The sequence below is a fragment of the Stegodyphus dumicola genome, chromosome 5 (genome assembly GCF_044657685.1).
Source record: "Stegodyphus dumicola isolate Sdum_Otavi_A_Nest chromosome 5, ASM4465768v1".
Lineage (NCBI taxonomy): Eukaryota > Metazoa > Arthropoda > Arachnida > Araneae > Eresidae > Stegodyphus > Stegodyphus dumicola.
In genome coordinates, this window is record NC_140772.1 from 91,591,078 (window position 1) to 91,605,523 (window position 14,446).

The 14,446-nt window shown below is 30.2% G+C and overlaps 1 protein-coding gene and 1 long non-coding RNA gene across 9 annotated transcripts in view; one reads left to right on the forward strand and one right to left on the reverse strand.

Moving 5' to 3' along the window:
• Window positions 1-10,644, forward strand: part of LOC146997164 (uncharacterized) — an 85,671-nt gene extending 75,027 nt beyond the window's left edge. The window contains exons 2-3 of the long non-coding RNA XR_015041168.1: window positions 3,943-4,059; window positions 9,842-10,644. This is a non-coding gene — a long non-coding RNA (uncharacterized LOC146997164). The remainder of the gene's footprint in view (window positions 1-3,942; window positions 4,060-9,841) is intronic.
• The window catches only part of LOC118196463 (cell adhesion molecule Dscam1-like), a 1,288,074-nt gene that overhangs the window by 433,961 nt on the left and 839,667 nt on the right, over window positions 1-14,446 (reverse strand). The window lies entirely within an intron of this gene.

Consider the following 14,446-nt stretch of genomic DNA (forward strand, 5'->3'; position numbering starts at 1 on the left):
AAATACGAAATTCGTAGCAGTACATTTGCACAGAAGAAAACTTCAGCAATAATGACTTCTCGAACTGTATATTGATGAAATATTTTTTAAATTTTTTGATAAACGAGATTATCGCCTTTCCTTTAGAAGTGATTGCTTTATATTTTAAAATATATTAAAATTGTTTTACTTTAGAAATTAAGAAAATAGCTGCAAAAATATTTATACATCTAATCATGATATGAAGCAAATTAAATCCTTGTTTTTTGTATGTATGTATTTAACCCAAATCTGTGTTCAAAAGCAGTTTATATCAGTAATTTTAAACCAGATTCTTCAGTTTGCTTTTTATAAAACTATAGTTTTAGTTTTATAGATATATTACCAAGCATAGGAATCATATAATATATCATAAAAAATAATATAAGACTTGATAAATTAAAATATCCAACACTAAAAAATTAGAAGAAGTGGTATGCTTAGAGAATTAATTTAGCAACACTTCAGTTAATAAAGATAAGAAAATTGTCATAATAATTAGATAGTTCTAAAAATTAATTATTCCTTTAATATAAAATATGAAATCTTATGTAACGCGACATTCGTTTTTTAAAATAGAAGCAGAATATATGCATAAAATATCTATGTAATAGAAAAAAAGCAATATTTTAAAAGTTCCGAATTTAATAACACTTGTTACTCGCAAGCGATTCAGAATACAATAAATACTTTTTATTTAATATTGGAAAAGTTTCCTATTGACAAAACTGAAAACAGTATATTTGTTCAAGATATGAATACGGAGATAAAAAAAAAATTGAAAGAGAAATCTAAATTTGCATTTTCTTTCGAAACACATTTCAATTACTTTCTCAAAAGAAACTTTTTTTTTTATTTAACAACCTATTTTTAGAAATAATGCCTTTCAAAAAGATTTATTAAATGATTTCTCGATTTCTTTAGGTGGATTCTATCTGCTCAGTGGATTTCGGACAAAACAAAATTTAAATATTTTTATAGACATCAGAATAAGGCTATAGGTGTAAAAAATGGCTCTATACTCGATTAAATAAAGAATCTCATATCTTTGAATTAGAGCATATTACCATTTCTTGATTACAAAGCGCTCTTTCCCCAATACGGTGGTTTCAAACTCAAATTGTATAAGGTGCGAATGCACGATCTAATCTGACAGGCCAAAACGTTTTCTTTTAAAGAAATGACATTTTTTTATTAACAAAATAAAAAATATATATATATAAATTTAACTTTGGCCTACTGAATATTTATCAAAACGTACATAAACAATAACGATACTAATACAAAGGAAAAAAAAATTTATTCATTTTTGTCTGAAATCTAACTCTTGGTATCTACAAGACGTTATTGTTGGTTTTACTTTGATTTTTAAACATATTGGAAGCTTAATATTAAATTTTCAAGCAGTCATTTATTACAAATTATTCTGATATTTTAAATTAATTATCTTATAATAAACTAAAAATAAAAAAGTAATGGAAACATTTCAATAATATTTGATAATAAATTTGCACAATCAAGTCACCTTCTTTCATTTATTTTTCTTAGACATATAAAAATACATATGTATTGTATGTAAAAATTTATATAATCTTTATTTCTTACTACAGCGTGATTTCTTTACGATAAAGATCATTTCCATTAATATAAAGTTTGAAGCATCCGTCAATCAGGTCCTTTTCTTATTAGCTAGCGAGATCCGATTCTCTAACGAGTCTGCGCACAACAGCAGCCGAGCGGTAAAATCGCTGAACATAGTTCGATCCGAGGTTCGAATCCTGCGGACGGGCTGGCTGCATGGGCGTTTTCATGGATTTCCCCATGTCTAACGTGTATACGAGCCAGCTTCCCTTAGAATGTCCTTCACGAAGGCATCCCTCCCCTTAGGCAGATAGCTCTAGCGTGCTTTGCCGTATTCTCAATACACCAATACCATCTCTAACGATTCTAATAAGAGAACGTGTGAGACTCGCTACGACATGAATTAATGGGAATGAAAATTGGAAAATTAAAAAGCAGAAAAAAATCAAACTTAAAGATGTCCATGCATTTTGAAATTTTGCGATAAATTAAACGAAGATTAAACAAAATTAATAAATAAATATAGTTAAATAAAGATTAAACGAAGATTGTCAGCTTTTTTATTATTTTATTGTATAACCTAACGTAAATTTTGCGCAACAAAGAGCAGTAAAGTTAACAAACGAAACCAGGTTAAGAATGTAATCAAAAACTTCATTGCACATTGTTTCGGGTAGAAACGTATTTAAACATTAATAAATATTGATCATCTGATTGCGTCTCAATCACACACGTATTTTTTCTCTTCGCCTATTGTATGGCAAAAAAATGTTCACCGATTCTCAAATAAAGTGTGTATTCTTGGGGCAGAATTTCGTAATTGAGAGCACTTATTTTTGGATACGTACGAAATGAAATTTTATCTTCAAATCCTTGAAGAAAATTTATATCACACTGCAAATTAATAAACTACATTTATCCATAAAAACATAGATAAAATATAACTAAGTCGATTGCTATCGTACAAGATGTTTGCCAATAGAGAATCGCTCCATTAATCAAAGTTATTGTATTCAATTTATATAAGAAATTTTTTCTTAACATCTGTAATTCAGGAAATCAGCATTGAAAAAGAAATGCGCTTTTATGTCTTATTATTTTCTATCCAAGAAAAATAGTTGCGTCTACCTAAAAGTTTCTTAGAAAGCAAATTTAACGTTTATGGTTTGATTTTTTGTATAATAAGCTACGGAAAAATATTCGAGAGCTTCACTGCACAGCCCACAAGTTGCACAGCAGCTGCGATATGGGAATTAAGGAACACAGTGATAAGCGTTTGGCGAAACATGAAATAAATCTAAGCAAAATTGTATTGATTTTAATCATTTTACGTTCAGAACTAGAAATAAAAGGGAATGCCAAAACATAAATATAATTTCTTCTTGTAAGCCAATTTAAGTATTTTATAATACTTCGAATCTAGTGGCAACAATGCATAAATTGTTTACAAGAAAGTTACGCAAATTAGAGTTTTAGAGAGAGACTTCGTGCAAACATTCAGAAAGAAAGTTTCTAAAATGAAGCCAGGAAGCAGTTCTGTTTTAAAAACATAAATTTGTATAGATGAAGCTCCAAAAGGCAATGGAAACCACTGCAGGAAACTTCAATATCTGAAATATGTATAAAAATCTTGAAATGTGAAAGTATGTACAGATGCTTTTAAACACTGACATGTGGTATATGGTAATTTGAATTCTTTCTGTCATCAAAAGGCATGTGCAAAATCTAGAATTCCTTACTGAATATTACTGTATTTCTTGTCTCTTAATTTGAGGCTCTAAAATAATGTTTTTTTAATACAAATGTGTGTTGATATTCTTTTTATTTATTATTTTGTCTTTTCTGATTATAAAGATTACAATCACTTACAGAAAGGATCTTCTTAGGTCTTACTGTACACTATAGATGCGCAATGAAAGAAAATAAAAGTATGTCGTGAAAGGGAAATGTATTTTCCAATCAATTTGTAAATATAAAATTTTTAACTATAACACGCATTTCTTGAAAACAAGTGGCTGTCTAAAGTTGTAGTGTTCTTTATTCTTATTACGTTACTACGCTTTTCGTTCATGTGTTTCTATCTTAATTTGAAACTGTAAGTGTTTTAACAACGAATTATACTTGTATTTTCTTTTGTATATTACTGTAAATTTACGTTAATTCTTTATGTAAAAAATATATTTACATAAAAGTAAGTGTATGTGCATATTTTATATACATTATGTAAAATTCTATATCGAGTTAAAATATTTTTATTATTATGAATATTTAAATATTTTAATATTGTGAACGATATTATAGTGCCATTTTATAGGTTCTTCAACCATACATGACATGTTTCAGGAAGCTATTGGAGAAGACTTTACTTTTATGGAACATAAAGCAACGCCACTGAGCTCAACTGGTCGACGAGGAGTACAAGTTGTAATCCACTAGTTTATGTCTTAAAATTGTATAAAGGTAAACCTTTAGTTTTTATTTAATTTTTAACATGTTAATTAAACGCCCCTTTATGAAACAACGCTCATCTTGATCCTCCCACAAATTCGACAAATTTGCTCTTAGAAAATTCTACAAATGATATATTAAAGTTGTTCCATTACTCACTGCATTTTGTTTATTTCTCCTTTCACGTTAGAAATAGCTCCACATTTCTAATTTTTGATGAAATATAGCTCTTATAGTCTTTGCAATCCTAGCTATTAGCAATCTATTTGTTTTAACCATTTTCCCTTTGAGATAAAATTTAATGCATATTGCCTATATTTCTGAAAATCTGAGTATTTTGTTAAAATACTCAAAAAAGCATTTCTTGAATTTCATACTGCATTTAAAATAGAACTGCATTTAATTTAAGTACATATATTTGAAAATTTCATTCATTTCTATATATTTAAGTAACGCAACATAACGTTACATACTAAAATTCCCTATTCAACATATTCCCATTTCGATTTTTTTTTTTCAGTTTTATTACCATTTTTATTAAGCAATATTTCCAGATATTCAGTTTAAAGTAAGGATAAGCTATTTTTTTCCGATAGTTTTAGCTTATTTTGTTCTGAACTGAATTATTAATTTTAAATTATGCTTTTTCCTTGTATATTAAGAGTATCGGAGCTATATTCTGAAGAAAGTCTTTGAACAGCAGTAAAATTTTACGAAAGAAATAATTTAAATCTTTACCTACCTTTTGATTTACAATGTACACGAATAACCTTAAATATTTATGAGAAGCAATAATTATTACAATAAAGTGCGACTTTTAATCACATGAGTATTTTCTTCATGATAAGACTGCTTAAAATAATGCATTATCCACAAAATTTTATTCTTTAACCCCAAGAATCTAAAATCTTACGCCAAGACTTGCTTCAAAAATTTGAATTCTTGCCATCAATGTTAATCTTAAACATTCTTTGAATTCCTTCTCTTGAAGCTTATACTTCTTTTTCCCTAATGAGAAAGCTGAATCTTTTCCTTACTCGGAAATGATTTGGGTTAAAGAGGAGTCTTGAATTACATTGACCACACAAGTCCATTAATTTCTGGTGCTTGCTCTTGCTAATGAATGCAAAGGGGCCACCTATGTCGGGAACGTAACAGAGTGTGCCAATTTGGCGGAGGAATATTATCAAATTTATCTTCATTGGTTTGCACTAAAGAGCTTCTTGAATTCATTAAGAAATTCCTCGCATTACCTGATAGCAAAGAGTGCTTTTTTCTTGCAAAGTATTTAAGCTTACTGCATGAAGTGCTTGTCATTTGAGTACATTCTGTTCGGTAATCTTAGAATTTTGATTAAATTTATGTTAGCGTGAACACGTTGCTGTTTCTTTCTAAATTTTAATATTTGCTTGCATTCAAAAAATCATACGGAAATAAATAGATACTTATTGTATAGTTTGACTGAGAATTAATCTATCAGACTATGCATGAAAAATCTTCATAAGTAAGTTTAGGTTATCTAACTTTATACAGTGATCGGCGTTTTTTTAAATCAGAAGACGTGAAAAATGTGCAGCGCCCTTCCCAGGACTCGAAACCTGGACCTCTCGAATACGCATTGTGTATGCTTCATGCTTCCGATTACATCATGAAGGCATGCGAGAAGGACGGAGAAAATACTTTATAATTTATGAGTGCATTCTACAATACTTGGAAAATTGTTTACAACTATGATTTAACTTTAGTTAACTCTTTATCAGTTATATTTCTTTTAAAAATTTAATGCAAGCTCTCTAACATCACTTTTTTGAAATTCACTAGCATAATGTATTCATATCTTAACGAAACCTTAACGAAAATGGCTGAGGTCCAGTCTGCAAGATTTTGGGAAAATGTATTTCAGTTTCTACAGACTTTTGAATCCGATGTACGGATTTCAGCATACTCTGTGGAAAATAAAATCCCAGCACAAAGAAGATATTATTTTTGAAGAATAAAATATATGCAAAGCATTTGTAGAGGTAACATATTTTTACGACTAATTTTTCAAGGTGACGTGTTAAAGTATGATTGAGAAGAACCATTGCAAATGTTAATACCCACTGCAGTTGCTACGATATTGAAGGCAAGCATGAATATACACTTCTATTGTGTCGTACAAGTGCCGTATGTAGTTTTAGGTCAAGTGCCATGTTTTTCGCATATACCAGTCAAATCAGAAACAGTCCATTCTGGTTGGCGATGATGCTGGATTTATGATCCAATCATGTCCCGTATATCCCCGATGGGAGAAAGATCTGTGATCTCGCAGATCAAGACAACATATCGACAGTATGTAGAGCACTATACATGGGCAATCATACCTATAGTAATGATTACGCATGTGAATTAAACATTCTTTTCGGCATTTACGGCAAAGAAACGGGTGCAAAGTATAACTTAGGGCTATGGTCTGCAGTCCCTAGAATAAAGCAATTAAAATGGCAGAAGCATTCACCGCATTTGAAGACATAGATTTGCAAATGCAAGTCTTAGTGCGCAACAATGTCGTTGCGTGGTAAGACGTATTCTAGGAAGGTGGGATTCCTGTCATTCGGTATTGCTGTAGTGTAATCTTGAGCATAGGATTTTCAACCGCTTTGCTCTGGAGTAATCCGTATTCTATATGATTACCCAAATATCTTGTAACAAACAACTAATACAAATATTATTTATACAAGGAAACGTTGTAGATGTGCCGAAAAGACGTCGCCCTTTAAATGGACGCATAGGTCTTTGCATGAGATTTGGTTCCCCTCTAAAACAATAAAAAATATTTGAAGCAACTTCCCGAGAATAGATTACAGCACGGAATAATGTCTGAAAAAGTATATAACTAATGAGGCAAGTGCTGTAATGAAACACATATTGGCACGCATTTGCCAACCTACGCACACCAAATTCCAGAAAGTGTGTAATATGGGATAGAGTGTCCCAAAAATGTGATTTTCATAACACATTAATTACTTTAAAGATTTCACTTCACTTCGTCACACTTCTAAGTTCACCTCTAAGTTAGATAGCATTTCTAAGTCTGAAATATTCATGATCTACTATCAATAACGTTCCTCCATTTTATAAATTCTAGAACTGATGGGTAAATACAAAGTATTCACATGTGGGAAGGATGTAAAAATAATCTGATAAAAGTAAATAACAAATAAGAAGGTGTAAAATACCTGTGTTGCATTGTCAATGCTTTTATTGAAAATTATCTTAAATTTATAGGATGATTGACATAAGTACTTTATATGCCAGAGTCAAATTCATTTACTGCTTTATTTTATTTTGCGTAATGCGTTTACGAAAAATGGCTTAGCATTCTGTCTTCCAAGAGAATGGAAATTACTCTTTTTTTGCTTTATTGGCTAATAGTTATTTAACATGCTAAACCACTTTCAGAAAATGTAATATTAATGTGGGTGTAGTGAGTAGTAAAAAAGAATTAAAAGTAACTATTGCATTTTAAAAATTATATTTTGAATATTTAGACACAAAAATCTAAAATTAATCAAAGTTTATTTTCAATCCGAAGGGAGAGATCAGTAATTTATCGTTAAAGCAAAGCCATGAAAAAGCATGAAATGACATTGTCTGTTTCTCACATAAAATTTACAATGCACATATTAATTCTAAATTCGCATTTTTACAGGATAGTAGTCATTTTCAAGTAAAATTAGAATTTTTGCATTTGGCTTGAGCCTTTCGCGTATAAAAGTAGTCACGTTATCCTGATGACAACTGGAAAGTAGAAAAAGTGAAAATAAAAGACTCATGGAAGAAAGAAGGAAGTAATTAAATCGAAAATTCATTTAATTAAAAAAATAGCTAGAACTTAAAACATTTATTTTAAAATATTAGTATTTTTATTCTTTCATATAAATGGATTATTTAAATTTATTTCGAAAACGAACGCACAGTTAGTAAATTTGGGATTCCGTTTCTCATTTTCAATTATTTAAACTCGTGTTTAAAACAAACCCCTTCATAACTATAATACAGAAATATCCTGTTTTAATGCTCTGTGCAATAAAAGTTTACACTAAAGCTTCATAACTAAAGTTAAACATTATTGTAAACTTTTATGCCGAATGCTTTTGTAACAATTTCTTTTAAGGAAAATAATTATTTTCTTTCTTTCTGATACTTTCGATTTATATATGTAAAAAATCATTTGTTTCTATTTTCTTTAATTTAAAGAGTTTAATATGCGTTTTCTAATGAAAAGGAACCTGCAATAGACATAAATTAAGAGGTTAACGTTCATTACAAAATCATTTTTAAATTTTATTATTGCAAGATTTACTTTTTCTTTTAAAACATGGTCTAAGCATGTATTTAGAAAAATAAATAAATAAATAAATAAATAAAAAATACAAAAAGAATATCTAGCATTACGAAAATACAACAGTGCAATTTAAAAATATGTTCCTTAAAATTCCCTTCAAATTGAATTCTTCAATTCTAATAAATTAGTTAAGTAATATAATATCGATTAATATTGAAGTATGGCATGCATATATTTCCACCCGTAGATAATTTTATGTTTCATCCGACAACCTAACATGCGCATATCATTTTACATCCTATTAGACTTAATTTAAGTACCATCACCGTATTCCCATCAAAATATATTACCGCATATAAATTAAGATTCATGATATTATCATTTTGAAAAATAATCCAACCTATTAATTGCTATGTGGTTATTGGTCGGAATCTGTGCATAAAATTTCTTATTTTACCCCAGTCGTAAAACCAGTTTATTGCGAACTGCACTAAAATACGACCGCTCGGATATTTAAATTAACCCAACCTATGTGGAGTACGTAAACCAAGATTTCCGAGCTCGGAATGGCTCTTTAGAAAGTTATAAAAATTCGCGAAGAGCGTATCCTATGTACTCTCTAAATTTCTGATAAATGTATCATTAACAGTAGTAAAAACATACATCCATAAATCTTGTTTTATAGTTATGGGAAGAAGGAAGCAGAAAATAATCTCTGAAAGAAGATACGAGTTTAGAAATCCTGTGTGGAAAGAAATAATTCCTATAGGAATGGAAGTCATAGTATTAACTTTGTCAGTTTCTGCTAGGGTAGTCAATTTTAGTGTGGAATAAGACACGTCTGGAGTCACATACACTTAAGACTAAAAGGGAAGGGCACACATTACTATTGACACTGATGAAATTAAGGATATAAATCAAGTCAAATATCATCAAGAATTGCTGAAAATTACTTCCTAACACAGTTGACCTATTTACAAAATTTCTTATTGCACGTAATGAAAATAAAACATATTGAGTCTTTATAAATTTTTAATGTCTGAAGTTTTTAATTTCTTTTGTTAAGTTTAATTTCAATGTCATTTTTATTTTTGGCTGTAATATGGATCGGCATATGTATATTTAACACATATTTTAAAGCATGTTTTTAGTGGTGGGTATTTTTTAACATAATTGCAAAACTGTTGGGATATGTTTGTTTCATTAACTGCATTATTGTAGATAAAAAATATTTAAGCTAAAACCGTTAGCATGCAATTACATTTTCATATATATCTAAAATTATTAACGATAGAAAAGTTTAAGAAGTTTATCCCCAATATATGTTTTTGTTATGTTACTCTTAATTAATCAAAGCTACCTAGAAAATTGTCAGGTTTATGAACTGGTACTTGTAATAAAGATGTTTAATTATTTTTAAATTCAATCACTGCATTACTTTATAAGGTATTATGTTCCCTTTTACAGCATGCGGTCCTGGTGTAATAGGAAGCATAACCGGTCAGAAGTCGGAAGTTCTGTAGTTCGAACCCTGGCCAGTAATTGCAGGTTTTTCATGGTTACTTCTTCAAGTAAATCAAATGACTCTACAAGAGGCTATCAAATTAAAAGGTAGTGAGTGATAAATCGTCAGCGTCAGTATTTGGCTACTGTATCCCCTCGTCTCCGTCCTCCAGGTGAGGGGAGGAGGTAAGGTATTTTCTCCCACCTTACCGAGTGCTTTTCCAGTGTAATTATATGTATGCTCTGCTATCAATTGCGAGATTCAGAGTTCGAATCCCGGCGAGGGCACTGCACATTTTTGATGTTTTCTTCTCCAAATAAATCCAATGGTTCTACAACTTATAGCAGGCGGAACAATCTGAAACTAATATGCGTTATTCTTAAATCTGCTTTTATCTTTACTAGCGTATTTTCTGGTTTCTTAACATGAAACTTGATTTGAAGATACCTTAAAGGTAGATGTTGCTAGTCTACCAGTAGTATTGATATTTACGAAGCAACAGAGCAAGAAGGACGAATAAATCATTCCATTCCTCTTTACAGTAAGCATACCAAAATAATGTCAAACAACCCTTCATATACACTGGCACAAGTTCTCCAATGTTTTCATTAACACGGACAAGTACAAATTTCCAACCTATCAGTCAAAACTTCAACATTCAAAAAAACACATTTTAATATATATCCAATACAACAACACACAAACATATGCACTGATAAGTAGCTAAGCATGCTATTTATCAGTGCATATGTCTGTGTGTTGTTGTATTGGATATATATTAAAATGTGTTTTATATATATATATATATATATATATATCTTATGCTTCAAATATAGTCAAAAATGTGCTTAAGATGTTAATTTCTTTACAGTATTTTCGTATTTTGTAACTTATAATTCATAGCTTGCATATGTATTGTATAGATGAAAACTTAATAGCTTTTGATTTTCTATTAAAATCAAGAAATAATATTAATTTTCAAGAGTTATTTCACAGATATATAGAAAGATAGGAAATAAAGTTTACTTCAAGGAAAATTAATACAGTGTCCTAATACTAAAGATATCGAAGCATAAATGTATCACTGATCATTAAGTTCATCTTAATTTATTTCATGTCAAGAGTTTCAAAGTAAATTTTATGTTAATAAACATATGCGTGTTTAGAGAAAGCTGTATTATTCAAGAAAGAATCAAATTAATTATCCCTTACAGTATTATTCATTTCTTAATCCATATTTGATCACTTGATATCCCTCCATTAATTAATACTAAACTTCTGAAAGGGTTCTCCAAGGGGCATTAAAAGATCAAGTTGTCAGACGTCTTTTATGTACGAGCTTGAGAGAAATCCGAAGAGAAAGGATATCATAAATGTCTCAGTTAAATAGCGAAAATGTATCACAATTTACGGTTGAAAACCTTAACAACAGACTCCATGGATACAAGATAAAACCCATGTGTATATTTAAAATTTAACCTGGATGGTTTAAAAGCTGAAGCAATCTGTTAAGAGTGATACGAAGTCTCTGAACATTAAACAGAAATGCTTTCCTTACAAGCAATGAAATCAGATTTAATTTACAAATGACTTTCAGGTTAAGATAAATAATGCATTTAAAGAGTGGTGCTAGCTTGATAATCCTGACGAGCCTTTTAACTAATGTGAGTATGCTCGTAATGGTAAAGATTCGCTTTTATCACATGGTAAGTATGTACACATTTAATTACTTAATGGCTATGAGTAAATGCTACGCAGAGCTTTTATTTATAACTTAGGGCATATCATCAGATCGAAGTATATACTATAAGTAACTATCGTATTTATTGGAATTTTAACTGTTCTGAACATATACATTAGTTTTTTTTTATTAATATTGTCTTTGCGCCGTAGGACACTTAAAATTTTAGAGAAGTAAATTTCCAAGACAGACTGTGGTAGAAGATCATCTGTAGCAGATCCATAATGTTTTTGATAAAGAGTGAATTGAAGGTAGGAAAAATCGCGTGGCATAAATAAGCGCATAGTTCTTGACACCAAAGCAGACGCTTCTAACTCTACCAAAGATTACCCCTTCAGCTGGGAGTAGGAAGTCTCCCAGATAAATGGAAATCCAGACATGAGCCTAAACGCCAAAGCACTAAATAAACATTAATTATAATTTATAATAGAAAACTTCGCTTGTTATAAATTTTTGCAAAAATTTGAGTCCATTTTATTGCATTATCGTGCTTTTCTGTTTTTGCAAGGTGGACAAATTGCATTTGTATATTGCTTTACTTATTCATTTGTTTAACTGTTGCATTTTATGCAACAATTTTAGTGGGCATTTTTCTATAAAGGAATCTAGGACTACATGTTTTATTTTCAGCGCTTATTTCTTATACAAAAGTTTATTAGATCTCGTGATTTTGAATTTATCTTAAGCTTAGATTGTGAAAATATCGTAACTGGAAACCAAGACAAAAGCAGATTTTTTCCTGACTTCCTTAAGTGAGAATCTGTGTTTGCAAGTTAGGTCATCGCGCGATTTTTTGCCAACTTGGAGACTTTTGGGGAAAATTCATTTTTCTCAAAGCTTCCATAAAGCAGGGCAAAGCAGTATAAACATGGCTCCAACAATTAGCAATTACTCATTTGCTAGTTTTAATATGAGTAATTTCAGAGCGTCTACGGTAAAAAGAATTAGGTAAATTGCGTTTAGAGTTTACTCTGTTAGTGGTATCGGTAACCTGTGATAGTTTCTGAGTGTTGAGGAGCTTTGGCCTTATCTCTAAGTTACAATATCTTAAATTATTTAGAGCTGTCAGTTTTGCTGATTACTATTATTTTGTAGTGAACTGTCAAAATCACTGCTGCTGTTCTGAAGTAATTATTTGACGATATGTACACGAACCTCTTGTTCGTAATTCCATATTTCTTTATGAAAAGAAAATTAAGGAAAGTCTGCACATAAATAATCAGACAAATATTTGCAAGACGTATGAAAATTAATTGAAAATAAATAGAAACATAAATCACATATATCTTAGATGTCCTGTTTCTAACAGCGAAAACATCGCACCTTCAAAGCCCTGCTTTATCCACATTAACTAAGGTAAAAAAGCATTTAAGTCAAAATATTAAGCAATTCGCAAATCGCAACCTGTGACGGAATAATAGACCTACACAAGGCATGAAACCTGTTCGAAGAAGGATGGAATATCAAACACGATGTTTGATATTGGAAACTTTCTTATTTGTGAAACAAAATAAATTTCATTTGGAAAATAGAAGTCTGTTCTCATTTCTCAGAATATGCAAATGTTAATTATCCACGAAAGAAGCTGTTGAAAGTTTTATGCAGTGATATAACACTAATTTTTATACTGAAAAGCGCACTATACCACGGTTCGATGTACCTCGAACCTCATAATCCACAACCCAATCCTGCGCTGCTGTATTTTTACGACATTATCTTAAATTATCTACGACATTACCAACTCAAAATCACGCAGTCTAATTTAGCACATATATGCATATTAACGAGCGAATGAAAACATATATTTTTATGAATTACTATGAATGGAAATACTTTAATGTTCTATTCGGAATTTCCAGCGCAAGATAGCAATGTATCTTTTGAAAATGTCTTCCAAAGAAAAATAAAAAAGAACTGTCAATTCTGTTTTCTCTTGGTAGCTTGCGGAGTGATTTTTTTAAAAAATAAAGTTCCAATAAGAGTTCCGATTTCAAAAGAGATGTAAGACGTCTGCTGCAATTCTTTTTCGATTGTCTGTTTTCGTTCAGATACGCAATGTTTTGTAACTGAGTTTTTCGTGTTCGACATGTGAGATTTAATTGAAGTAAAAGTGTTTTCTTAAAGTATAAATTTCAAGTAAAGTTCGGTGAAATTTTGTCTAGGCAAACTTGTCTCGCATTGGAACCTTTGGCATAAAAATGGTAAGTGAAACCGTTTGTCTTACAACCAATATGCATCCGATGAACATTATACCAACCCCAATTTGTAAATTGTGCAAATGTCTTGGGAGAATGAATGCCTCACATCTAATTCGTTGCCTGCACTTAATGCTATTTCTAGAATTATTGGGTGGCGAGACGCAGAATAGATTTATAGGTTATAATGTGAACTCTTTTCCAGTCTTGCTGTTTTTTGCACCTTTTCTTGTTCAGTCAACAGCTGCCCTTGTAAGCTTCCATTAAAATTAATTAAAAAAACTTTTCTCCTAATTTAGAATTTTGAATTGAAAACATCAAAAAAGTTGAAATTTCTCTTCGTATAGTTTTCAAAATATTACATCTCTATCATATGCGAGCTTGATTAATTGATTTTAGAATAAATCCTTAATATTATTGAAATCAAAACTGGAAATAATTTTGAAATAACTTGAATGTCGAACTTGTGTTTATTTTATCGTTGTGAAATATTGAAGCTTAGCATGTCGAATTTATATTTGAATTGACTGATATTGATATAGTGAATTGTATTGTGTGTAAATTTAAACAAAGTGACGTTTGCTAAAATTTTTATATTCTGAACTTAATTTGAATTGACAGCATTCTCGGAA